At 34.5% G+C, this 27,289-nt stretch overlaps 1 pseudogene; it reads right to left on the bottom strand.

Annotated features, from left to right (window-relative positions):
- Nucleotides 1-4,892: 4,892 nt before the first annotated feature.
- On the bottom strand, nucleotides 4,893-26,760 carry LOC120170994 (annotated as a pseudogene).
- Between the last annotated feature and the right edge of the window lie 529 nt (nucleotides 26,761-27,289).

Below are 27,289 nucleotides of genomic sequence, written 5' to 3' on the forward strand. Positions count from 1 at the left end.
TTGTCCTTTAGGACATATATGTGATATGTGGTCCCTCGGGACATAATGATCCTTCGGGACAAATCTTACACGTCCCTAGTGGGAATTATACGAGCTGTGGTGATAACATATGTGCACAACCTCTATGTACTCGTATATCTTTAGTTCTCACATGTGTACATGGGCTAATAAAGAGATAACAATAAACATATTACATGTGATGTATATGTTTTTGTGATATGAAATGTGTTACAGAAATTATATGATGATGTGTACATTGTTTGGTTAATAATGTTAGGTACAAGAGCTTATAACTAAGAGATATGAATGATAATAATGCTAATAAGGATAATGAAATGATATGTATATGTATGTATTTATGCTTTGATGCATAATGTGTTATATAATTTAATATGATTATATGAAGTGTGCATAGTAAGAATTAGTAATGAGATGTTATAGTTAAGTTTAATTATGCCTCACTAAGTCATCGACTTAGCGTGTGAGTGTTTCACACGTAGGTTCTGCAAAGCAAGAAGAGAAGCTAAGAGGAGCAAGACAGATCATCCACTCCTTTATTATGATCATATCAGACAAGAGTTTTGAATCATATATATTTTATTTATTGAAAGTAGTTGGCATGTAATTAATGTTTTGAATTATATACGCTCTTATCAGTTTTGAAGATATTTTATTTGTAATAATATGAATTCTTAAATTTTATTTAATATAAGTGGAAATTCTTCATATTTGTATACAAGTATAAGTTTTGAAAAGTCAATGTGACATATCGGACTCGTATTCGGGTTGGGTACGGGTTGGGGTGTTACAAATCCACTCAATTGAAATGAACAAATTTGATTCTCTAAATTGTTCAAGAATTAAAGGTAAAGTAAACTTGATAATAAATGATTTTGGACCCTAAGGTCACATATTTCTCACACAAATGCACAAGAGGCATATTTAACATAAGATATAGATTTCATACCTTTAACATGACAACAATTAATATATGTGGGAAGGCTTATCACAAGCCTTCCATCTCCATAATGTAAGCATAAAAACGAATGATTGCACGCACGTTTTACCCTACCTTACCAAAATACTCAAACTTCTTTTAAGGGAGGCTCTAACTTCTTACCTTCTTCTTGCCTCTGGAGGTTCCAACCTCTAATTCATCTCTTGGAACTATAGAACAAGTCATTAATTTATCAATTTACAATATTATCACTAACATCATCATCACACACACAACTAAGGGTGTACAAATTGGGAATCATTTATGGAGTTCAAGAATAAGTTATTCCTTCTTAATAGAGGCATCTTTGTTTGCTTTGGCTAGTGAAAATTTTATGGTGCGATATTCTCAAGAGGCGTCTCTATGTTTTCATCCAGTGGATGAGGCATCTCAAAACATTTGGAAGAGTCCATTTCAGGGTGGAGGCTTCTTTTCCAATAACAATGGGGAGGTCTATGTCCCATTGTAGTCGCAAAGGCATCTCTACGTTTCGTTGTAGCAAGAAAACAATTCCAATCACTAAGAGAAGACATTCCATGCTCATCGGAGTATTAGGCAACGCCTACCCGATAAGAGTTACGCGGAGGTACCTTGGTGCTTCTGGATGAAGGCTTCTCTACGTCCTATGATATGGCAATGGATCTATTTCTTAGTCAGGATAGAGGCATCTTAATTTTGTTTGGCCAGTGTTAATAAAAAAGGAATTTCAATAATTAGGTTAAGGCAACTCGATATCTTTGGAGGCATCTCCATTCGACATGTAAAGGTTTTTTTGTCGTGGTAGGAGTAAATAGGGAGGTGTCTCTCTCTCCTTCCGAATGTTGGACCAAACTAAAAGAGAAATGGATGTTGGGTCCATAATTAACCCAAAAGACATAAGATAAGCCCAAGTTGATTCAAGTAAGAATGAAAGCATCTTATGATAGTTAAGAGTCCTACGCCAACCTGAAAAGGAAGAACAAAATATGAAGTGAGAATGTATTTTTGAAAGTGTCCCTTGAGATTCATAATAGGAGAAATTAAACCCAAAATTTATTGAACAGTATAAAATTCTAAAGAAAAGACTTGATTTGATGGCACATCAACTGAAAATACTTCTAGAATTTGAATGCACCCATACTGTATTGTATGTGTTGATGTTGTAAAACTATTAGTCTAATCGGTCACACATTGTACCGGTAGAGGAAGTTTAACTGAAACTAAATTTGACGTACGAGCTATAGTCCGTACAAATCTTAGCTCAAAAAGAGAGCGTCTTGATAAAACTATGGGTAAATTACGCGTTTAGTATTTAAATTATTAGTTTTAATTCGTTTTAATATTTAAACTATTAATTTTGATTCGTTTTAATACTTAAACTATTAGTTTTGATTTGTTTTAGTACATAAACTATTAATTTTGATTCGTTTTAGTACATAAACTATCAGCTTTGATCCATTTTAGTACCTAAACTTTCAGTTTTTTCAAAACCATACCTAACAATTAGTTTTTGTTTCATTTTAGTACCTTGTCGTTAAAAACTCAACGACATTGCATTTTTTATGGGAAAATTACATCATTCATCACTCAACTATCTTCTTACTCCTATTTTGGTACTAAAGTTTAAAAATTTTCAATTTAACTACTCAACTTTCAAATTGCTCATATTTTAACCACTCTAATTTATTTTATTAATAATTTTTTGGCATGACATTTTTATTATTATTTTTATTAATATATAATTAAAAAATAATTGTGAAAGTTAGAATGATTAAATTAAGAGTAATATGAAAATTGAGTAATTAAATTGAAAAAAAAAATTAAACTTTAATGACTAAAATAGGAGTAAGAAGATAGTTGAGTGATGAATGATACAATTCACCCTTAAAAAAGGTGTCACCCCTTAAGTTTTTAATGGTGAGATACTAAAATAGGTATTAAACATGTAATTTACCCTAAAATAAATTACATTAATGGATGTGTTATGATGAAACTATAATATCAAGGAAATTACATGAGAAAATGATGCAATAAAATAGAAATATCTTTGCTTGTTTTAATTGACAAATTGTGAGGTTGTAATTAAAAAAAAAAGTTGCCACGCCCTAAAACCAATACTATAGTCGAAATGGTTGGTTCACGGAGTGTACGTATTCGAGCAAGTTTTTAAGCTTACATCTTGGAAGCTTGCAAAAGTCCTTATCTCGAAATACTTTACTTGTTTCCATTTCTTGTTTCTTTTTCTTATTAGATTTTTTACTGAACTGAGTGATTTAACAGACAAAAAATAATTTTTATAGGCAAAAAAAAAGTGTTTTTTATCTTTCAACACTTCTGATACGTCTGCTTTAGTTCGAATGAGTATAGTGAAGAAACTTCAGTTTAATTCTACCATAGAAAGAGGATTCTTGGCTGGAGTCTTTTTCTCCTGACGAGAAAACTTTTATTTTGTAAATTCAACCACTGATTTAAAAAAAACAATTTTGATCTCTCGACAATTAACTTTCGTTAATCTATTAAAAAAAATCTGAGTTAACAACTAAAAAATGAAATTATTAAGGTAAACTATATGTACAGTTCCTTATATTTTCAATCTGTTTAATTTGAGTAACAGTTCAAAATAAGAATAATTTTAATCCCATATAGTTTACCCTAATAATTTTATTTTTTTAATTGTCAACTTAAATTTCCATTAATGAGTTAATAAGAGTTAACGACCGAACATATCAATAATGTAAGGAACCAAAACCACCTTTTTTTTCAATCAGTGACCGAAATCAGACAAACTGAAACATAAAAAATCATCCGTATAATTTACCCTTATTATTATTTCAGTAACGAAGTCAAATGATAATACTAAGCTGAAACAATGCTCACCTATTTTCAATGAGTAGATCGTTTATAAAAGGATTTTTGGTAGAGAAGAAACAAAACCAAATGATAATCCCCCGACCGGAAAATGAAAATTTCCAGTTTGATCACTATAGAAAAAAACTTATAGTATTTACTTGTAGGGGTGCACAAAAAATCCGAATATCCGATTTTGCGAAAAAAATATCCAAAACCGGATTTGGGAAAAACCGATTTTTTTTAACCAGATCGGATTTTTTTAAACCGGTTTAGAGAAAAAAACCTAGACTGATTTTTTTACCGGATAAAAAACCGATTTTTATCCGGAAAAAAAAATCGGTCTGGATTTAAAAAACTAGCCATTAATATATCCGTTGGGGGGTTTTGTCCGAAAGATTATTTTGAAATTATTTTAAAATTAAAACTTAATTTTACACTTAAATAACGATTAAAAATGATTTTTGAAATATTTGGAATAATGTTTTAATATTCGAATAATTATATCGAATATGCTTAGAAAATCATTTGGAAAATCTTAAAATTCATTTAACTTAATTTGTTATATCGAAATATCAAAATGTTTTCAACAAATTATCATAAACTTTGTTGCAATTGATGACGATATAATTTTAATAATATTAAAATCAGTTTTTTTATAACCGGTTTTTTTAAAACCGAAACCGATTAGGATATCCGGCCCTCCAAACCGGTTAGAAACCGAACCGGTTATTTTATAAACTGATTTTTTTCTATGGGAAAAAACCGGATCGGATAAAAACTGATCCGGATCGGATTAAAATCCGACTTCTGTGCAACCCTATTTACTTGTTAGGCAAGTTGTATGCATGATGCGCAAGTCCCTGCCCACTGTTACCACTATTCACCATTTTATGTAAGGACGAGCGTGTGATTTTATGTTAGAGGAGACGAACTTGTAAAATTTTAAAGGGGAGACAAACTTGTAAAATTTTAAGAAGGCGAAAACAGATTTTTAACCGAAAATACAAAGAAAATATATAAAATATATAAGAATTTAAAAATTTTAAGGGGGACAATCTCCCTCACCCGCCCCCTCTAGGTCCATCCCTACTTATATGGAACTACAAATAAATTGGTTTTAGAGATCCAACTTATTTCCGAGCACAAGGGAACAACTACAAAAAAAAAAACTCTACCGAGATTCCATGAAGCTAAATGAAGCCTTTTTAATACATGAATGTGAAGCTTCATTACCTTCCAACATTTCTGATTTCATTTGTTGCTCCTTGAATTGTCTTCTTCACTGATTTAAAAGTACTTCCGCCTTTCTTATTCCACCGAATCGAGGTGCTTCGCTTAAGAACATCTGATATACGAGGTGATTTTGAGGTTGAATCCTCTAAGGGAGCATCGTCGTAATCTAATCAAGGATTCATCAGTCAAATTCAGCATGCAACCAGTTTATAAATAAACCTATGATGGTTTTACTCAACACCCACACTATGAACTGCTGCATCCTAATGAAAAGTACAAGACAAAAGAACTAGAATCCTAACATGAGGATACTAAAAATTATTTAACGAATATGGCCTGGTAAACATTAATTACATTCTAGGAATTACTTTGTTTCTTAAATATTATTTTCTTTCAATTACTTTATGTTTCTGGAAAATAGTTCATACATGTCACAAAACAATCAGATTGGATAGTCTTTTCTTTCAATGCATTTATGTTTCTGGGAGTTAATTGCATCATATGTCCCCAAACTATAACCATCAGTTTAAATTGGTTCTTAAACTTTTGAATATTCCAATTTTATCCCTAAAATATGACTTCAGTCTAAATTAGTCCTTAAACTTTTAGACATTCTAATTTCATCCCTAAACTATGACCCTCAATTGGTATCCAAACTTTTGAATGTTCCAATTTCATCCCCAAATTCATCCAAACATATAATTAGTTTCAACCATAATTTAAACTAAATTTTATTTTATCAAATATATAATAATATAACTTGGCCTAACGATTTTATTAACAAGGGATGTCATTAGTGTATATGTATAGTTTGGGATGAAGCTGGAATCTTCAAAAAGTTTGGGGACCAATTTAGAATGTCGTAGTTTGGGGATGAAATTGAAATGTTTAGAAGTTTGACGACTAATTTAGAATGGTAATCATAGTTTAGGGATGAAATTGGAATATTTAAAAGTTTAAGGATCAATTTAAAATAAGGATCATACTTTGAGGATATGTGATGCAATTAACTGTGTTCCTGGTAAATAGTTCATATATGTCAAAACATTGCACGCAAAGTATTACCTGAAGACATGGGTAGCTGATATTGCACTTTTAAGAACTTTGATGCCTCTCTATCTTTCTTGTGGCATAATACTCGCATTAATGTGTGAGCATCTCCCATATTCGTATGACCTTGCTTGTTTGAATCTAATCCCATTGAAATCAGCTCACTTGCAGTCATTAGCATTTGAAGAACAGTTTCGGTCTGCCAAAAGCGATGATTAACTAAAGTACTAGCAATTCACTATACACAAGAAACACTCGAGTCGAGCTAGCCAACCTGAAGAGAAAACATGTGAAGAATGCGTTCGGCATATTTTGCTTCCTGCTCAACTAATGAACGGTGGAGGCCTTCTCCATCAGCGATGAAAAATTCCTAGAACAAAGCAACACAGTTCTCTTAGCTAAGAGACCATTCATATATGATAATATAAGTAATACATGCATAGAAAGTGTGTTGCTTATTGAATAGGAAGGTACTAATGATCAAAGTGAATCATGCAGATTGTCATGCAATACAAACCTTTAGCATCAACAGGTCTTCTTCCATTAGGATGATATCCGAATCAGAGAAGGCACGGCAAGGACCTCCATCAAGCAATACCCAAACAAAGCCTTCCTGAACCATGAATGTAAACAAAAATTAGGTTGTTAAAAAAGGGAATTAAAAGATCACAGGTCACCACAAGCATACCAATGAAGCCTTATAAATACTTAAAACCACAAGATCTCTAACAGCATCATCTATCAAACCACACACATTGTCCAGAACCTGCATTCAAGCTTTGCCAATATCATCAGCACATTTTTAACAGGGGTAGCAAAAAGTAAAAACTAATAACATGGAAATGAAAATTTCTAAAAACACATGAAAATATTCATAGGTGCAACCATGCATACAACAAAAGAGAGAAATAGAGAGATGGGAGGGAGGCAGAAGCCATCTACTTTGGAGTCTTACTATGTCAAAAGTCAGGAAGGAAATTCTCCAACCGAGTGCTTTCAACATTGCCGCGATATAAATGATACAGGAACTCATCTCTTAGATCCCAAAACACAACCCTTGTTCCTGTAAGTAATTTATATAGAAAGAAGTTGAAATTTAGTAATAGTATAGGTAGGATTATATCTCAGTAACTAAGATTAGAAAATAAAGAGAAAATTCAGTTTTTGCAGTAATGGAACAGGCTCACCAATCAAGTCACAAATTTTTTGGCCAATATCTTTAGCAGTATCCCTTATGATGCTAAAGGTGGTACCAAAGAGCTCATCTACTGCTTCATGATGTGTTAGTGAGTCACTTTCCAAAATCTCAACAGGCTCTTTCTCAGCTAGATGAATCAAAGAAAACTATCAAGATCATAACAAACAACGTCCTACTTCATTATCACTGGACTTAACCATAAAATGTGGAAAGGAGGGAAAAATCTAAATATAAAAATAAAATACAAAAGATGCTTAAAAGTTCATTAATCATCATGAAAAAAAAATGAATATAATGGCCTTCAAAATCCAGCTCAATTGCAGAGTTTCTTTTCACTTCAAAAGAAAGTTCATGTTGTAGCTAATGATGCTCTTAATGCTGTTTCATATAGATCTATTTATCCCCTATAAATGACCATTCGCATAAAACATCCAGAACTAATGCGCCGTTAACACTTCATCCACACTTTACCTAGTAGAATCATCTTGTTCTTCGAACAATCATCCTTTACTTTCATAAATAAATGCCTTCATGCTTTTATTGCATATAGAACTTACCCATTGTTTGGTCAAGAGATGGCCTCACAACTGCCCAAGAGTTACGAATGCCATCTTCAAGTTGGCCAATCTGTTTCTGAATATACTGCACAGAAACCCGAAAGATTGCACAGGCATAAGTTGACAATGTTCTGATAATTTCACATTTTAATACCAAAGCTACAGAAATATGACCCATGACTAGAAATTATCACAGATAAAAGCAAGTAATAGAGAAAAAAAAAGTATGGAGAGAAAAACTTATTATCTGAAGTAACACCCTAGTTAAAGAACCATTTTGTTTTAGAAATCTTGCAAGTGCCAATCTTAAATGATGTACCCAATCTAAATAATAATAATGGAGTAATTTTGGAGATCCACAAACAACTCAAAATATTCTTTACAAGAAATAAAATGGAAATATTTAGTTATCCAAAAAGTTAAAACAGCCCGCATCAATACCGGCTAAATATAAGAACAAATACAGCCAAATCAAAAGCTAAAACAAATAGAGAATTCAGGAGGCAGGAATGCAACTTTGGAAAATCATGTAAAAGTCTAATTGATTTTGACCAATGTTGAAATGGCTGATCTCAGGTTGCATTCAGCTTGAAATTTCCCGATCTAAATGAGTTATCAATCCCTTAAGTTAAGAGATTCTGTAATTATTTTCTGTTTTTCAATCCCTTATTTCAAGGGATTACATCTCCTAGGATTAGTTTACTTTCTTAGAGTTTCCTAGTTTAGAGGCATAATTTGTATATAAATATGTAATATGTTCTACTGAATGTACACAAGAATAAAATACAGACTTGTCTGTTTTCTACACAGTCTGTTTTCTACATGGTATCAGGTTAGAGCGATTAATCCGATTTCCGCTTCTCTTTAAATCAATTCTTATTCAACTCTATTTTTTTTCATGGCTAATCCGGATCCTTCAGCATCCGAAATCACTTCCCAGACCAGCCCCTCTCAATCTGATTTTCAGATTTCAAATTTCAAATTTTCAAAGCAACAGAGGAAAAATCGCCTTTGTTGTGAACATTGTAAGAAGCCAGGCCATATGATAGATCAATGTTGGAAGCTGCACGGAAAACCAGCCGATTGGCAGCCCACACGGTCCAGGTTTCAAAAGGAGCCTCATATTGCCTCTCAAGATGATTCCTCAAGCAGTTTTAGCAAGAAACAGATAGAGGAACTGCAGCAGATTTTGAGCAGTATGACAGCCAAGCCTACAAATGTGACTTATACTACTACTGATGGAAATAATCCATATGCTTCCTCGGTACAATAGATAATAGACTCGGGTGCATCAGATCATATGACTGGAAATATTGATCTCTTGGAGGAATATAGTGAAAGCAGCTTACCAGCTTCTATCAAAATAGCAGATGGCTCTCTCACTACAGTCAAAGGGAGTAGTTCTGTTACATTAAACAAAAATCTACTACTTCATAATGTCCTCTATGTTCCTAGACTTGCAAGCAATCTATTGTCAGTCAGCAAATTAATTAAAGATTTTAGTTGTAATGTTGTGTTTGGTACTGGTGATTGCATTTTTCAGGCACAGGGCTCGAAGAGGGTGATTGGCAGTGCTAGGCTGGGCAAAGGATTGTACACCCTTGGAGGTAAAGCATCTCATAATCATGCCTTATCCAGAGCTCTTAGGAAACCAATTTTATCTTCTGATCTCAATACCAATAAAATTATGTTATGGCACTCTAAATTAGGTCATCCTAATTTTTTCTATCTTTCCAAAATGTTATCGAACTTATTCATTAATAAAGATCCATTTTTGTTTTCCTGTGAAATTTGTCAAATGGTCAAACACACCAGAAAACCATATATTCCAGCCAAATTTGAACCAACACCTTTTTCCATCATCCATAGTGACATTTGGGGCCCTTCTCCCATCAAAAGTATTTCTGGGTATAAGTAGTTTGTGTCTTTTATAGATGATTACTCTAGGACAACATGGGTTTTCTTAATGAGAGAAAAATCTGAGGTTGAGTCTCTCTTTAAAAGTTTTTATCAAAAAGTTAAAACCCAATTTAACACATAAATCAAAATTCTAAGGAGTGACAATGGGAGTGAGTATTTGAATAAAACCCTTGGGTATTTCTTTAAGGAAAAAGACATTGTTCACCTTACTTCTTGTGTCAACACACCTCAACAAAACGGGATAGCAGAAAGGAAAAATAGACATCTTCTAAAGGTTACTAGGTCTCTTATGTTTGCTGCTAATGCTCCTAAGTATCTTTGGGGGGAAGCTCTTCTTACAACCCACTTACCTCATCAATAGAATGCCAAGTAAGACCTTAGATTTCAAAATTCCTACTAAGGTTCTGTTTCAGCTGTATCCCCATTTTAAACATTTAAACTCAAGTCTTTCTCCTCGGGTGTTTGAGTGTACAACCTTTGTTCATATCCACAACAGAGGGAAATTAGATCCTAGGTCCATAAAGTGTGTGTTCTTGGGCTATTCTTCGAGTCAGAAGGGTTACAAGTGTTACTCACCTTCCACAAAAAAGACCTATGTCTCCTTTGATGTTACATTTTTTGAAAATCAACCTTATTTTTCAGGAACAGAAATTCAGGGGGAGAGTTACAAGGAATTTTAGCATGTTCAAACCGATATTTCTTTACAGCCTATTAGTTACAAGGAATTTCAACCTGTTCAAACCGATATTTCTTTACAGCCTATCCTTTCCTTACCTATTACTGTCTCTCCAAAGCCAGCTAGCACTGTCCCAGTTCCTAAGGAGGGTGATGGGAATAACCTAAATAACTCTGATGAATTACCTTCCTCCTTATCTCAGCACTCTAGTCCGTGCAAAACACCTTCCACCACTACCAAAAATGCACCTAACAATGACCCTGAAACCATAACTCCCCAACCGAAACAACTCAGTTTTTACTCAAGAAGAAGGAAAGATGTTGCTGAAGAAATCAGTCAGCCTAGCATTTGCCAAGAACCAGATTCGGATCCTGTTGCACCTGAAACAGAAGGTAATGATGGTTACCAAGAGGCTACTACTGTTGATCTTGATGACTTTCCTATTGCTATTAGGAAGGGGTAAGAAAATGCACTGCTCATCCCATAAATAAGTATGTTGCATATGGGAAATTACAGTCTAATTTCAGGGCCTTCACTGCCAGCATTAACACTGTGAAAATCCCAAGAAATGTGACAGAAGCATTTCAATCTCCTGAGTGAAAAAAGGCTGTGGAAGAAGAGATAAAAGCGTTGCAAAAGAATAAGACATGGAGTTTGACAAATTTGCCAAAAGGGAAGAGAGCTGTTAGATGCAGGTGGATATTCACAGTCAAATATCATTCGGATGGGAGTGTGGAAAGATACAAGGCAAGGCTGGTTGCTAAAGGTTTTTCTCAGTCCTATGGCATCGACTACCAGGAGACTTGCACCGGTTGCAAAATTGAATACCATCAGAATATTGTTTTCAGTAGCTGTTAACATGGACTGGAAATTGCATCAGCTGGACATAAAGAATGCTTTTCTGAATGGGAACCTTGAAGAAGAGGTATACATGGAGGTCCCCCCATTAAGGAAAGGTCACTAAGAAAACTGTGTGCAAGCTCAATAAATCCTTATATGGCTTAAAACAGTCTCCCAAGGCTTGGTTTGATCGATTTGCTAAGGCTATGACACATAATGGTTTCAAACAAAGCCAAGCGGATCACACATTGTTCAGAAAATTACACCGAGTGGTAATAACCCTAATTGTCTATGTAGATGATATGATTATAACTGGCAGTGATATAGAAGAAATAGAAAAGCTAAAGATGAATCTTGCAAAGGAGTTTGAAACCAAGGATTTAGGGAGTATGAGGTATTTCCAGGGTATGGAAGTTGCAAGGTCCGAGGAAGGGCTGGTTATAAACCAGCGTAAATATGTTTTGGATCTTCTTGCAGAAACTGGGATGCTCGACTGCAAACCAGTTGAAACTCCAATGGAGCCAGGCTCGAAATTTTGCAAGGAAAGGACTGGAAATCCAGTAAACAAGGAAACCTACCATAGGTTAGTTGGGAAGTTAATCTACCTTTCACTGACCAGGCCTGATATTGCATACTCAGTGAGCATTGTCAGCCAACATATGAGTGATCCTCGAGAAGAACATTTGGAAGTTGTTAACAAAATTTTAAGGTTCTTGAAATTTACCCCAGGAGCTGGACTTATATTTAGAAAAAATCAAGACAGAACAGTGAAGGTTTATACGGATGCAAGCTTGGGAGGTGAATTAACTGATAGAAGGTCAGTTAGTGGCTACTGTACCTACGTTTGAGGTAATTTGGTGACTTGGAGAAGTAAGAAACAAGCTGTTGTCTCTCGAAGTAGTGCTGAGTCAGAGTTTAGAGCAATGGCTCTCGGAATATGCGAAGGAATGTGGATTAAAAGACTGCTCACAGAACTAGACTTAGATGACAAGAAGAATTTTGAGATTTTTAGTGACAGTCAATCAACTATGAGTATAGCAAACAACCCAATGCAGCATGATAGAACGAAACACATTGAGATAGACAGACATTTTATTTACGAGAAGGTCAACAATGGAGTTGCAAAACTGCAGTACATTCCGACGAAGAAACAGCTGGCAGATATCTTCACCAAAGCCCTTCCACGAGTGACTTTTGATGAGATGTCATTCAAACTGGGTATATACAACATATATACACCAGTTTGAGGGGGAGTGTAGGAATTATAGAAATGAGTTGTCAATCCCTTAAGTTAAGAGATTCTGTAATTATTTTCTGTTTTTCAATCCCTTATTTCAAGGGATTACATCTCCTAGGATTAGTTTCCTTTCTTAGAGTTTCCTAGTTTAAAGGCATAATTTGTATATAAATATGTAATATGTTCTACTGAATGTACACAAGAATAAAAATAACAGAATTGTCTGTTTTCTACAGTCTGTTTTCTGCAGAGTCTGTTTTCTACAGAACTCAATGCTTTAGCTCAGACTAAATTAGGTTTTTGGTGGAAAGGAAAATTTACAATGTATAAGTCAATGAGTTAAACTTCATAATCAAGAGGGAGGGTTCCTTCAACAAGAGTGAGGATACTTTAAATTTGTTTGTTTGTAAAACGATAAATTGTAGCACTTAATGAGCAATGCCTTTAAAAAATATCACACTTACCTGAAGGGTGTTCAGCCGGATGCAGAGTTTGGGTATTGTCAATTCCTTCAATCTATCAAGCACATTGTCATCTATAATTTTGTACTCATTCAACCTCTTCTTAATTAGTGGAATAATTGTCTCAGTGTAACGAGTCAAAGGAGGGGCTGATGGGTAGAGATGATTTGTCTCAACTGCAACATTTAATGTATTATCATCACATGGTAAAATAAATAAGGTAACATGAGCAATAGACTAGAAGGAACTTCCACAATTTAAATAATAATAATAAAGATAAGTGTTAGGACTCTCTATCACACACAGTCACACACACATATATTGTAAAGGAATATAGAAAATCCATGGTGTTAACAAACAAATTAAATAAACAAAGAGCAACCTGGATCCTGACTGCATAGATACCACTACACATTTATGAACAAAAGAATTGGCTACAACCTAGAGTGAGGACCAAGGACTTCAAAGAAGAGGGGCAGTCATAGAGAGGAGAGGTTGCTTTCAGCTAATAACAATTAGATGATAACCATCATGAAGATCATTGCAAGATGATGCCCAACTTTTCCAAGCACAATGCAATGATAAGAAGCAAGCATAGGCAATACCTAACTGGTTGAGCACTCTCTGCAGATAACCATCCAAGGTGGAAACAATAGATAGAAGGGCTTGCAAATGAGTGATTTCCAGAGGGAGATTCATTCCAAAAAGTTGATCCACTGTCTGCAATTAACACAGTTACAAGAGACAACAACTCAGAGGCCATAAACCACAATACAACTAAGAAAATAAGATTCAATTACTACAATTTAAAAATAAAATAGTAGATGCAAAATATAAAAAGAACAACTATAGAGTTATTACTATAACTACTTGGTAGTTCTTTTACAGATTTAATTTAATACTCATGGAAATTAGCAAGGGTGAGAGTCCCAGGGCAAGGACATCTATTCCATCAAAGTGCAATCTATGGGGATGGAAATTTTTACATACAAAAAACACACAGGAGATTACCACCCTTATATCAAGAGACAGCATACCTCCTCTAATATCCTAAAAACTTCAACTATTGCTGCCTGCCTTTGATGAAATGATAAAGGCTCCCAATCTGCACATGCCAAGAAATCAGATGTGGTTCAGCCATTGTGCCAGAGTTCCAGCAATTTTAAAATGAAACAACTCATGGTAACTCTTCCTTAATAGGGACTAAGGCTGGAAACTTGAATTTCATACATTCAAACATGTTCTAGAACAGCATCAAATCCAATTAAAGAAAAAACGCCTACACTGATTCAAAAGGTAGGCCAATTTTATCATCTTGAATCACTCATTGAAAAAGAAGCTCAGGATGCAACATTTAATGTATTATCATCACATGGTAAAATAAATAAGGTAACATGAGCAATAGACTAGAAGGAACTTCCACAATTTAAATAATAATAATAAAGATAAGTGTTAGGACTCTCTATCACACACAGTCACACACACATATATTGTAAAGGAATATAGAAAATCCATGGTGTTAACAAACAAATTAAATAAACAAAGAGCAACCTGGATCCTGACTGCATAGATACCACTACACATTTATGAACAAAAGAATTGGCTACAACCTAGAGTGAGGACCAAGGACTTCAAAGAAGAGGGGCAGTCATAGAGAGGAGAGGTTGCTTTCAGCTAATAACAATTAGATGATAACCATCATGAAGATCATTGCAAGATGATGCCCAACTTTTCCAAGCACAATGCAATGATAAGAAGCAAGCATAGGCAATACCTAACTGGTTGAGCACTCTCTGCAGATAACCATCCAAGGTGTGGAAAACAATAGATAGAAGGGCTTGCAAATGAGTGATTTCCAGAGGGAGATTCATTCCAAAAAGTTGATCCACTGTCTGCAAGTTAACACAGTTACAAGAGACAAACAACTCAAGAGGCCATAAACCACAAATACAACTAAGAAAATAAGATTCAATTACTACAATTTAAAAATAAAATAGTAGAATGCAAGAATATAAAAAGAACAACTATAGAGTTATTACTATAACTACTTGGTAGTTCTTTTACAGATTTAATTTAATACTCATGGAAATTAGCAAGGGTGAGAGTCCCAGGGCAAGGACATCTATTCCATCAAAGTGCAATCTATGGGGATGGAAATTTTTACATACAAAAAACACACAGGAGAATTACCACCCTTATATCAAGAGACAGCATACCTCCTCTAATATCCTAAAAACTTCAACTATTGATGCTGCCTGCCTTTGATGAAATGATAAAGGCTCCCAATCCTGCACATGCCAAGAAATCAGATGTGGTTCAGCCATTGTGCCAGAGTTCCAGCAATTTTAAAATGAAACAACTCATGGTAACTCTTCCTTAATAGGGACTAAGGCTGGAAACTTGAATTTCATACATTCAAACATGTTCTAGAACAGCATCAAATCCAATTAAAGAAAAAAAAGCCTACACTGATTCAAAAGGTAGGCCAATTTTATCATCTTGAATCACTCATTGAAAAAAGAAGCTCAGGAGAAGAGACACGAGGAATTGTGACCACAGCAGAATTTTTGGAGGCAGAAAGAAAGGAAAAAAAACAGCCAGAAGAAAGAAAATAAGTGTTAAGTCTGTGCAATGAACCCCTTGCAGACAGAAACAGGAAAATCAAACAACATCAAAGACAAAACAAATAAGAGCTAGAGACAAAGCAAAAACGAAGTCCTTAAGAGCATTTGTAAATTGTAAATGAGTCCATCAAATGTTTCATTTCCCATTGCTGTCTCCAAAATTCAAAATCATGTTCAGGTACAAAGCTATACAGTTTCAGTATCAATTAATATCATGCTACCATACATAAAAAGAATAAATTAACATAATCTTACTATAGAACCAACCTCAAGTTCTAATGCTCTTCTGGTCCATTCCAATATATGAGCATGCTGGCCAATCACCCAATCAAGAATTATTGGCCCCGAGACTTTTTCAATCTGCACACAAGCAAATAAAAATCAATCCTCCACTGAGGCATCACATCATTGTCTAAACCATACATCAAAAGCACTTTTTCTCAGAAATGTTTAGCTCCTAAATATTTCCATGAGGAAAGTTTTCCAACCTGAACAATACCATTACCCACTCCACTACTTGCATCAACCAAAATAATATCAAATGCAAAAAGAAATGTTTAAGATCATTAGCCCTAAATAAAAAAAAATTCTTTTATTACCAGAAATTCACAGAACGGCATGTGAACCACTAAGATCACCCTATTTCACTGAACATGTTATTCTTAAAACAGGACCAAATAAGGATTGAATGACATGATATTGGTCACATTTAAATCAAGACCCACGGGGCTTTTCTTATAACAAGAAAAAATATTAGAAAAAGGGTAGAATGTTTAAATATCAGAATAATGAGTTTAAAAAGTACATAATCCTTGGAGAAAAACAATTGCTTCTCCATTGAAAAGAAAAACACTAACTAGTAATTCATGAATCATGAATAAAGAACACCAGAAAAAATATATAACAATGTAATATTGCAGGAAACAAATAACAAGGAGAAATACAGTAATAGATACAAAGTTAGAATGATACGGAGAAGACATAAGTCTACAAACATGATTCAGAATACTTGAAACTTTAATAAGTAATACATATCCAAAAATGTAAACAACCTGATAATGGTCCAAATATGGTCTAGGAAAGTGCTTCACTTTCTGTTCCTCAAGAGCAGAAGTATAAAGTCGTCCAAGTTCATGATCTAGTACATAAGCAGCAGAAAGCACTGATCTAGTGTCTTCAGATAAAGATGAAGCTCCCTTTAAGAACGAAATCTACACATTAACAAGAATAGTTTCCCAATAAAGATACAGCATACCACCCATATAAGTTCAACTAAAAGAGAGTTATATTTGAATGGAACGAACCAGTCTTTCCCCATAAAATTGGTGTAATTTCTGCACTGAGATCATTATAGATACTGGAGACCACTGACGAAATACTGGGAAAAATATATTAAACTCCTTCTCAGCAACCAATCTTAGTTGGTTTGCAAGTAGCACCAAAGGATGTATCTTTTCTTTAGATTCCAGAATGGTATTTGCCACCTAAAACCATAAACAGCTTGAATAGGTCATTTGAGAGAGAGATTATGTACATATAGTCGCATTATAAAAAACTCACCCTCCCAATTGCAGCTTCAACAGATCTCTCTACATAATTTTTAATCTTCTGGCCAGAAGTATCGACAGTTAACTGCATGGAGGAAAAATTGTCATTAGATGTATATAAGCTTCATCACCAAATGGTAAGAAACTGGCAATTGCAAATAAGGGTAGAAAGTGCAGATCAAACTCCAAATTGTCCAACCAAAAAGAGTTCAGCCACAAGGAAAACACCAGTTCGTGGTATGAGCAAATTGCTTACTCACAGTGGAAGGGCGTGGTCATCCAACAAAACAGGATGGAACTGGGATGTAAACAAGTCCAGGCTAACACCAATTTAAACCTTTAATACCAATATGACCTCAGTAAAAAGAAAATAGTTTTTATTTGCTCAACTTATAGCATAACAAACCAAGCGAAGCTGTAGTTGAACTTAATAATATCATCTGACGAAGCTCAAGCCAAAAGTAACATTCTTAAATTGAACTTGAGATTAGCTCAAACTTTGAATATTTACATCTGTAGGAATTATAGAAATATATGATTCTGTAAATATCCTTTAATTAAGGGATTCTGTAAATATTCTACAATCTCTTATTTTAAGGGTTCATATCTCCTAGGATTAGTATCTTTCCTTTCTTAGAGTTTCCTACTTTAGAGAGATGATTTGTATATAAATATGTAATTTGTCCTATTGAAAAGAATAAGAAATTACAGAGAATTACTCTGATTTCTACATAGTATCAGCTTAGGTTACGGTTTCTTTCCAACCTAGACGATGTCCACAACTTCTTCTCCTACTCCGGAGATCACTTCGAATCCAGAAAATTTTTCTGGTTCTGCTGCTCAATCAGAAGGTAATCTGGTCATGAAAGAACCAGAAGGTAAACCTCATGCTAAAGTTTTTTTCTCCTCCCAGTCGACCCCTAATTGGATCCTCGATTCTGGTGCTACGGATCATATGACTGGTAATAAAAGGATTTGTTTTGCAATTTTTTTCCAAACTTTGGTAGAGCTGTCAAAACGACTGATGGTTCTTTGTGCAAAATAGAAGGACATGGCACTGTTATTCTCAATGACCATATTGTACTTAAAAATGTCCTCTTCGAACCAAATCTAGCTTGCAATCTCGTTTTCGTTAGTAAACTTTCCACCGACTTGCACTGCTCTGCAATTTTTAATGATATTGATTGTACTTTGCAGGCACTGAACTCGAAGAAGATGATTGGTAAGGCCAGCTTGCAGAATGATCTCTACATTCTTGCTGCCTCCACTAAAATCGAAATCTTTCACCGTTTTAGAAAAAGTTGATAATGTTATGTTATGGCACTATCGTTTAGGTCATCCTAGTTTTCACTATCTTGCAAAAGTTTTTCTTGCTTTATTCATTCATAAAAGGCCAAATTCTTTTTCTTGCAAAGTTTGCTCTCTTGCTAAACATACTAAATCAACTTATTCTCCTTCTACATATAAGCCATCTCACCCTTTTGCTTTGATCCACAGTGATATTTAGGCCCTTCTCGGGTGAAGAATGCTGATAATTGTAAGTGGTTTATCACTTTCATTGATGATCACAGTAGGATAACTTCAACTTATTTGCTAAAAGATAAATCTGAAACTGCTGGTGTTTTTACCCAATTTTATAACATGGTTCTCACTCAATTTGGGTCTAAAATTCAGCTCTTTAAATCTGATAATGACAGTGAATATTTTGCTAAGTCTTTGGGTGCGTTTTTTAGGGAAAAGTGCATAGTTCAGATCAGTTCTTGTGTTGACACCCCACAATAAAACGGTATTGCCGAAAGAAAATATAGACACCTCCTTGAAGTTACTCGTTCTCTTCTATTTACCACTAATGTTCCAAAATATTTGTGGGGGGAAGCCTTATTAACTGCCACATACTTAATCAATCGAATGCCTAGTAAGGTTTTACAATTTCAAACACCTCAATCTATATTTTTGCAATACTTTCCTCATTTTAAACCTATCTCCTCCATTCTTCCACTTAAAATATTTGATTGTACTGTTTTTATCCAAAACATTGCTCCTAATAAGTCCAAGTTAGATCATAAATCATTAAAGTGTGTACTGGTTGGGTATTCTTCACTTAAGAAGGGTTATAAATGCTTCAAAACAATTTTTTACCACTATGGATATAACATTTTATGAGCAGGATCCCTATTTCACTCAGGCTGAAATTCAGGGGGAGACATGGAAGGATTTTCAGCCACATCAGGTATCTCCTCCTACTCTTCATTCTCAACCTTCAGAATTGCCACCAATTTTGTCCTTACCTACAGATTTGTCACATGTAACTACTCCCATTAATCCACCGGTAGTACCTATCACTACATCACCCATACTCACTTTAAATACCCTTCCTGAAAATACACCTACTCCCATTCAAAATATTCCACAAACAACACCAATCAAACAGCTTCGTTTCTATACAAGGAAAAGAAAACATATTCCTGAGGCTGTTTTGCAATCTGATGCTTGCCGAGAATTGGATTTGGGTCCAGTTGCCAAAATAGAAGAAGAAATCAGTAAGTCCACTTTCCCTATTCTAGATGACTTCCCTATTGCTATTAGAAAAGGGGTTAGACAGTGCACCAAGCATCCTATTGAAAAATTTGCTGGTTATAATTCAATGATGCCGTCTTTTCAAGCATTTACAGCAAACTTGGATAAAGAACAGGTTCCCACAAGCGTAGGTGAAGCTCTAAAGGATTCAAAATGGAGAAGGGCTGTTGAAGAGGAAATTTGTGCACTAGACAAAAATGCTACTTGGACCGTTGACCTTCTTCAAGGAAAAAAGGTTGTTGGCTGTAAATGGATCTTTACTGTAAAGTACAACTCTAATGGTAGCATCCAACGATACAAAGCGAGACTAGTGGTCAGAGGCTTTACACAAACATATGGGATAGATTTCATAGAAACTTTTGCACCTGTGGCGAAGCTGAATACTATTCGAGTACTCCTAAGTTTGATTGTAAATTGCGATTGAAAATTCAACTTGACGTAAAAATTGCTTTTCTTAATTGCAAGCTAGAAGAAGAAGTTTATATGAAGTTGCCACCTGACTTAAAGTCTGTTAAAGGAAGTAACAAGGTGTGCAAGCTCAACAAGTCTCTATACGGGTTAAAACAATCACCCAGAGCTTGGTTCGAGAGGTTCACTAAAGTCATCTTAAAAAACGGCTACAAGCAATCCCTTGCCGATCATACTCTTTTCATCAAGGTAACTTCTACAAATAAGAAAGCTATCCTTATTGTGTACGTGGACGACATAATTCTTACCGAAGATGATGAAGAGATTTGCAATTTGAAGAAGTTATTAAATAAGGAATTCGAAACCAAGAACTTGGGAAAGCTAAGGTATTTTCTAGGAATGGAGGTGGCAAGGTCAAAAGAAGGACTTGTGATCAACCAAAGAAAATATGTACTTGATTTACTCAAAGAAATTGGTTTTCTTGGTTGTAAGCCGAATGATACACCAATGGAGGCAAGCTTGAAATTTAACAAAGAAGATGGGTCCTTAGTAGACAAAGAGAAATTTCAAAGATTAGTTGGGAAACGAATTTATTTATCCTTGACAAGGCCAGATATAACATTTCCTGTAAATGTGATAAGTCAACACATGACTAATCCTACTGAAGAGCATATGGCAGCAGCAAATAGAATTCTCAAGTACTTGAAGAAAACTCCAGGACACGGTTTAATGTTTAAGAAGAAACAAGACAGAACTGTTAAGATCTTTACAGATTCTAGTTGGGTCGGAGACCTTACTGAAAGGAGATCCACTAGTGGCTACTGCACCTTTGTTTGGGGAAACCTTAAAACTTGGAGAAGTAAGAAACAATTTGTTGTTTCAAGTAGTGCTGAAGCTGAATTCATAGCACTAGCATTGGGAATATGCAAAGGAATTTGGCTACTTAAACTACTGAAAGAACTTGTCACTAATCAAGAGGATCACTTTGAAGTTTTGTGTGAATCAATCTGCTATTCAAATTGCAAAGAACCCAGTTAACATGATCGGACAAAGCATGTTGAGATTGATAGACATTTTATTGCTGATCAAGTTAACAAAAAGACAGCCAAACTTTCATACATTCCTTTAGAAGAACAAGTTGCAGACATTCTTACTATGGCTTTGCCAAAGCATGTTTTCAATAAATTCCTATTCAAGCTGGGATTATACAATGTATATTCTCCAGCTTGAGGGGGAGTGAAGGAATTATATAAATATATGATTCTGTAAATATCCTTTAATTAAGGGATTCTGTAAATATTCTACAATCCCTTATTTTAAGGGATCATATCTCCTAGGATTAGTATATTTCCTTTCTTAGAGTTTCCTACTTTAGAGAGATGATTTGTATATAAATATGTAATTTGTCATATTGAAAAGAATAAGAAATTACAGAGAATTACTCTGATTTCTACAACATCAATACGAGCTTCATCTTTTTACAAGTTCCAAACTTTAAAAACTTATCAGGTCATTAAATAACATGGTCCATCGAACTAAAAATGTACGTGATTTGAAAGAAATCATGATCGACCAAACCTTAATCTCAGCACAATCATTAGAAGTGAGAAATCCAATAGCTGAAGCCAAAGCCATCACCTTTCTGAAGTGAGCAGGTTTCTGTGGAAAGAAACTATTTATAATTAACAGGTTTATATTTCCAAATTAAATCATAATCAGACAACAAAAACTGAAATAGAATAAAATTATTGAACAAAAAGGATTGCCTGGAAATAGAACCAACCAAAAAAAACACTTAAGTCAGCTAAACAAGTAACAGACCTCACCAAAATGTAGATGATAGTCATGTAGTTTATTGTCACACCAAGTGCCTATGGACAGGAAAATGGACTGCAGCAGATTTTGCTTTGTTTGACTTCCATTCATTTCTTTTAAACATGTTATGCTTTTCATATATAGCCCTTCATTATAGTCATCTTCTTCAGCAGATACAACTCTCTTGAACTGTAGAACAGCATGCTCCAACAGAGTGCCTTCATCGGTGTGAACAAACTTCAATAGAGAAAATACCAACGGTTAAAAGCTCATGAAAAACAATATTTTTAATATGATTTGAACACATAAATAAGGTCATAACACATAGATGATATATCATTGCAAAGGCTAAAATTAAGCAACAACAAACATTACATAAGACATACCTGTTGAACAAGAACCCAACCATACAAAGCATTATGCAATTTATGAGTGATGCCTAAAGTAGACCATGTCACTTTTATAAGTGACAGCATCGCATCTGCTTCCTAGCAAAATTTTGAAATGAAAAATTTAGCAACAAAAAAGAAAGAATACTATAAGTGATCACAAGCGCTGTGCAAACAAAAATCAAGCTAAAAGATATTTCAGTGTTTGCCTAGTGGAAAGCCATCCCACATGGGTAGCAAGACTACAAAGCATGGTGAATTGATGTGTGTCAATTGCAAGACATGTAACTTAGATCTCACATAGGAAAAACATGGGATTCCTTGTGGTGTTTATATGAACCTAAGTTCTCTCAATAGCTAGCTTGCTTTTGGGGTGTGGTTCTCCAACAGTTCATATCAATGGTATTCAGAGTCAATCACCATTGGCGATTCCATACCCGTAGAATAATTTGAATCAAAATTATTGGAGTTGAATCAAGAATGAATACAAGTGTCTTGGATGTGACGAAGATGTAGGAAATCTCACAACTAATACAATTTCTTGGGCACAATTGCAATAACGAAAAAGAGCCTGAGGGAGGGTCTGATGGTGTTAACCAATCTAGAAATCAAAATCTAGCAGTCGACCAAAACTAACAGTAGGAACAAGTATAGTGCCGCAATACACTAAATTGGACTGTCCAACTTGGGTTGGTACGATAGATTCATTGAGTTAGTTGAACCTATGTGAGAAATATTTTTCAAATCAACAAACGAAAAAGATAGACAAGCTTAGTTTGGTGGCTTTTCACATGATGAGGGAAGCGCAATTGCGGTTCTACAATTAAAACAAGAGGAACCCAACCTATCATAGGTGGTATTCAAGGAATATTGCAATCCTATATTTGGACCACCGATATGTAGTGATCCTTTAGTTAAGCTGGTTAATCTAAAATAAACCAGAATGGTGGAGGAATATCAATGGCAATTCCAACTGCTTTCGACATGTGCTACTTCAGCACACATAAAACAACAGGTTCACTTATTTAGTGCAGGATTTATGGACACCATTAGACTAGATGTGGAGATGCAGAACCCCCTACATTTGGTGCCAGCAATGAACTTCGTCGCGCCTTTGAGAAGACACAACAATTACAGGAGTTACCAATCTAAAAAGAACAATGTGGCAATATTCTGAAGGAATCTTGACAGAAACAACCACAGTTTCCTGGGCATCGACAAGGGATTCTAATGTTAGTAAAACAAGCTCTTGTCTTAAAAAGTTGAGGCATGTAGAGATAGCAAAACGAAGATCTATAGGTCTTTGCTACAACTGTGACAAACCCTACATAGTAGGACATCAATGCCTAAAGGTAGCAAATGAAGATGATCTTGATCCAGAGAAGGATCAAGACCAAAAATTAGGTGTGCAATTTTGAGCTTGCAGACAAGCTCTTTATACAAGAGGGGACTAATTATACACATCAAATAATTATTACTATTAATATTTTACGAAGATGTTAGTTTTTTATTGTTAGGATCAATTTTTTATTTTATTAGATTTTATTTATGAGTATTTTATATAATTAAGTCATTTTTATTGTGTTTACCTTTTAGGTCAAGTCTTTTTATTTCAAGTAAACTTTATTTAAAGAAAATATTTGGTATGAATAAAAAGTTAAGTTGGTATTTTATTAAAACACTAAAGATCTTGGTCTCTTGTCTAATGAGTCTAAAAGGTTTCAACCTCCCTTTGTCAAACTGATCTATTTAACATCATAAGTTGCCCCAAGAATCAACGGAAGGCCATTGTTTATAGCTTTCCCATTAATCGTTAGTGATTCAATCCCAACAAATGACCATAACAATCAAAGTTTGTAGAGGAATTATGATTCTAATGAAATGATGTAAACAACACTTCCATATGTCGACACAACAATCAGAGCCTTAATATGTTTAGCTTTGCAAATACATTATATAAGTCAAATTCATTGAAGTTCTCAACTCCAATTAAGGGCAGATTTAGTTCACTGTTTTAAAAAATAAGTAATATATAAATACAAAAAAGTCGATAATACCTGTCTACGCTTCCATTGTATATAAGATTTTTCATTAGGAAAATCAGATCTGAAAATCCCAATAAGGAGCTCTAATGAGATTTGAGGCAGATCAATTTGCCCCCATGTTCTTCTTGCAGCAAGTTGTACCATATTTCGTTGAATGCATGCATGCATTGCTTCTGAAACCTAGTAAAGGAGAATAATTACTCGTAAGATTAAAACCAAGCTATACAAATAAAAATGATTAAATGTTACATCATCTTTTTTCCTTATTCAATATGTATGATACTTCTATTTTTATGTATAGGTTCACAATTAGTTTAATGGATGATAACTGAATTTCAAGAGTTAGAAATTTGTTGACACTAACTCCTTGTACCATGACTAACTCATTATTATAAAAAGACAAGTAGCATGCATTTTGACACCACAACATACACTTGATTATTGGACTCATAAAGTTTCTTCCAGACCTGGTTTCAGTTTTCACGTAACATGGGTAGTAACAACTTGGAATGCTTCATTGTATTTTCTCAAACAGTACCTATATCTATAAGATGCAATTAAAGTTAAAGCAGAAAAGGAAAAGATTTATAGCTTGCCTGCATTTGCGCACGAATAGTATCAACGAGTCCTGCATATCTTTCTGACGGTTGAGGTTGTGAATGTGATTTTTCCTTTTTACTCTTTAATCTAGACAAAAATTTAGAATTCTTTTCTTTCTTTCGATCCTCAACAGGAAACATGTCGACCCTGATAACAAAAAAGAAAACATGAGACAAATATGGTAACTAGATGTCAAGTCAAGAGGTAAAGATATTAGTAAGATACAGTCATCAGATTTCTTTGAAATCACATAGGATACACATACCAGGACCATCTCATACTCATAGACAGGGAGAGAAAGAGAGAAAGTACCCTGATGCAAAGATAGAAGCAATCAATAACTCGTAGGCTGATTCCCGCAAGTCATCATCAGACAATCCTTCAAAAATCCTGAAGCTATGTATCAGTTTATTCAAACAAGAAATGCTAAGATGAGATGTAATTATTAGCATCCTTATGAAATTGTTGGTATTAAGTAAATACAAGAAAGAAAATAAATATTAAACAAACTTTTCCTAAATGTTTCATGAACTTCTAATTAAACTTTGATATAAGTTTGTCCAACCAATACCTGTTTTGAGGGAAGGTAACCCAAGAGAAGGAATTTCAAAATCCCCTAATGGAGTCCTAAGTGAAGCTGCTTCTGCTTTGTGTTTCAAACCAAAGTCATCCCCATAAGTTTCAACACTCTTCATCTTGAAAGAATTCAGCTTACTAGATGAAGAAGAAGCATGGTTGCTACTGATTACAATTGTTGAAGGTGGCACCCGCCGAGGTGGAGATCCAGCTATATCTGGATTAGAAGTAAGAAAATACAAATCTCCTAATCTAGAGTGAATCTGCAATTTAAGAAACAAACAACTTTAAGACTCTTATGTCACAGTGTATCTTTTGCTCACTGCATGTAATACCAGCATTAAAGACCAAACTCAATTCTCCACACTCTAATAGCACAAGTTCTAGTTTGTTTCTCACTCTGTTCATTGTCAAAGAAAACAATAGAGTTTCGCATGAAAACTCCGGATTCCTAATAACAGTTCTAAATTCTATTTGTTGAAAACCTAATCTCAAATGAGTGCAAGTACTTGAAAATATCGTGACAAAAGAAGCAAAAAAATAAAGAAAAAAGTACTATATACAAATCATTTGAACGCAAAGCAAACAGTAAAAGACGTTAAACATGTACTTCAACTAAGATGAGAAAGTGGTATATTACCATTATCGGTTGAGCAGATTCCGCATAGTACATCTTAGAGGCTTCAGAAACATCAACAATTCCACCTGATAATATTTTCAGTATGCAAACACTGCTTCAGTCGCAATAAAAATAAATAAACAAGGATCATTCTAGAAACTACTAATTAGTGTTTCCAGCTGAATTCGTTCTTTTTGTTTCTCAATTCGATTTTTCTGAAGTAAAAGTGACAGAAAGGGAAGCATACCAGATTTAATGCAGTGAAGGATGAAATCGGCACTGAGTTTGTCGAAGTCGGCATCGGTGAGAGGAGTGGAGCCCAACGGCGACCGTACTTCCTTTATTAAACCGGAAGATAACAAAAACTCCAAGAGCTTCCGACGATCGCGACGGTAGCGTTGCAGCAGTATGTCCTGCTCCATCTTGTGTCCGGTTATACACCTACAATTGAAGCAGATTACAAATACAAGTCCGTGTTTGATTTTCTATAGACCTAATAATTTTGAATTTTCAAAGGCTAAGAAAAAGGTGTTTAAAAAACAGAGTAACCAAAAAAAAACCTTTTCACTGTAGAAATTATAAAGAATGAAGAGTGGATTCATTGTTTTGATTACATTACAGAGATTATTGTCTATATCGGGGAGCGCGAAAAGCCGACTCCAAAAGCACAATTTCGATGGCGGAGATTTCTTCTTTCCCAGCCTTTTGTCCCCTAAATTTTTTTTCTTATTTACATTTTCCTTTTTTTTTTAATATGGGTAAGTATAAAACAGTACTTGTTTAAAGATAATAGGTATTTATGATACTCGAATTTGGAACTTCAAAAACAATAATTTCTTTATTATCTAGATCGTTTGATTATTGTCAATTTCTCTCCTTTTGTTTTCGTTATTGGGTGCTTCTGTGGTGTTTAGGGATACGTACGAGACCCAAATCCAATATGTTTCGATATGATCCAATCATATATGGTTGGGTTTTTAAAAGAAATTAGATTGGATTGGATTGGATCATATCAGTTTTTTTTATAAGGAATATGTTCGGGTCAGGTCGAGTTCGGGTTTAGAGTGAAAAATATATTATCTAAAAAAATA

This window comes from Hibiscus syriacus, unplaced genomic scaffold, assembly GCF_006381635.1.
Source record: "Hibiscus syriacus cultivar Baekdansim isolate YM2019G1 unplaced genomic scaffold, ASM638163v2 tig00111806_pilon, whole genome shotgun sequence".
Taxonomy (NCBI): Eukaryota; Viridiplantae; Streptophyta; class Magnoliopsida; order Malvales; family Malvaceae; genus Hibiscus; species Hibiscus syriacus.